Source organism: Cebus imitator, unplaced genomic scaffold (assembly GCF_001604975.1).
Source record: "Cebus imitator isolate Cc_AM_T3 unplaced genomic scaffold, Cebus_imitator-1.0 Scaffold353, whole genome shotgun sequence".
Taxonomy (NCBI): domain Eukaryota; kingdom Metazoa; phylum Chordata; class Mammalia; order Primates; family Cebidae; genus Cebus; species Cebus imitator.
In genome coordinates, this window is record NW_016107668.1 from 939,175 (window position 1) to 941,581 (window position 2,407).

Below are 2,407 nucleotides of genomic sequence, written 5' to 3' on the forward strand. Positions count from 1 at the left end.
GACGGGGTTTCACCATGTTGACCAGGATGGTCTCGATCTCTTGACCTTGTGATCCACCCGCCTCGGCCTCCCAAAGTGCTGGGATTACAGGCTTGAGCCACCGCGCCCGGCCTGTTTTTTATCTTTTGAGATGGAATTTCTCTCATCGCCTAGGCTGAAGTGCAATGACACGAACTCGGCTCACTGCAACCTTCACCTCCCAGGTTCAAGCGATTCTCCTGCCTCAGCCTCCCAAGTAGCTAGGATTACAGGCGCCTACCACCACACCGGCTAATTTTGTATTTTTAGTAGAGATGGGGTTTCACCACATTGGCCAGGCTGGTCTCGAACTCCTGACCTCAGGTGATCCACCACCTCCCAAAGTGCTGGGATTACAGAATTACGGTGTGAGCCACCCATGCCTGGCCAGATTTCCTCTTGACTCCAGTCATACTGGATTAGGACCCCTCCCAAGGATCTCTTTTTAACTTGAAGAGCAGATCTCCAAATAAGGTCATATTCTAAGGTGCTGAGGTTTAGGACTTCAACATATGAATTTGGGAGGGAACACAGTTCAGTAGCAGAGTCTGAAACAGCAGTATGAAGAAGATAGAATTGTACGTATCACAGCCCTCAAATTTAACAAGCATTGCTATTATTCTCCAGGTTTATTGGTATAAGCGGAAGATCAATTTATGACCAGTGGTTTTCCCACTTCAAGAATTTAGTCTGTTTTGGCTGAGCTGGGTGGCTCACCCCTGTAATCTCAGCACTTTGGGAGGCCGAGGCGGGCAGATCACAAGGTCATGAGTTTGAGACCAGCCTGGGCAACATGGCGAAACCACATCTCTACTAAAAGTACAAAAATTAGCCAGGCGTGGTGGTGGGTGCCTGTAATGCCAGCAACTTGGGAGGCTGAGGCAGGAGAATCGCTTGAACCCGGAAAACAGAGGTTGTAGTGAGCCAAGATTGCACCACTTCACTCCAGCCCGGGCAAAAGAGCAAAACTCCATCTCAAAAAAAAAAAAAAAAGAATTTAGTCTGTTTTGACAATGGTGACTGCAAGTATTCTTAGAAGGTATTATTTTTATCCCCACTATTTAGTTGTATGTGCATGCCTGTGTTCCTAGCAACTCACATTCCATCTAATCATAACATTCCTGACAGGGCTGTCTGATACAAGTGTTTCTCAGAAGACTTAAAATTGTAACAGTTTAAATTGTAAGATAACCTTAGAAAGCCTCTGGTATAAACCCTCTAGTTTTCTAAGCTTCTAGCAGAAATAGGAATGTAGGCCGTTAACTGGTATATATAACCAGTTACATGGCATATGGGAGTGGACCCAGGTTGTCTGGTTTAGTGGCATTTCCGTTACACTGTGCTATGAAAACCTGACCTTTGTCCTTAGGATGTTTTTTGTGACTACTTCACCTAACCTAGTTGACCTAGTTCTTGACAATTTTGTTTTTATGCTTTTTACACATCCAGCTCCGGGAACTGGATTTTCATGAAAAACACCTTAAGTAATGCCTTGGTTGTTTTTGTTTTTGTTTTTTTTAATCTATGTTACTGCTTTACATTTTGATCAGGTGTTAATAATCGAAGAGATTGCAATGCAAGTACTCCAGAGACATAAATCCAAGTTTTAGAACCATCTAATTTTGTACTTTTTGATGAATCTGCAGCTTAAGGACCTATCCCAATAACAGTTTCTCCCACAAAAACTTTTTGCTTTGGCCCAGTTTTCACATCAATGATCGACCATAAATTGCTTGAAGTAGTTGGTATTTATTTACTTATTTCTGTTGAGACATAAATATATACATACGCACATACCAACTACTTGCTCTGTTTCCCAGGCTGGATGGAGTGCAGTGGTGCCATCTCGGCTTGCTGCAGCCTCTGCCTCCTGGGTTCAAGTGATTCTCCCACCTCAGCCTCCTGAGTAGCTGGGATATAGGCGCCCACCACCACACCCAGCTAATTTTTGTAATTTTAGTAGAGATAGTGTTTCACCATCTTGGCCAGGCTGGTCTTGAACTCCTGACCTGTGATCCACCCACCTTTGCCTTGCAAAGTGCTGGGATTACAGGCGTGAGCCACTGAGCCCACCTAGTCTTTATTTTTACCTTGATGAACTTTGGAAAAACAAACCTACCTAAAGAAATTAACACTCCTAGTTTTGTTTTTGTTTGTTTTACTTCAGAGACAGACATTTCCACTGTAGTCTTGTGACTTGCACCACAATTCAAGTCTGAGATAGCCTAAGTGATGATGTTTATTAACACTTCAGTAGAATTCTTGGCAGGAGTGAACAGTAGTGACAGGTCATTATTGTTTTTCTTGCTATTTTAAATCTTTTTTTTTTTTTTTTTTTTTTTTTTTGGTTGTTTCGCTTTTGTTACCCAGGCTGGAGTGCAATGGCGCG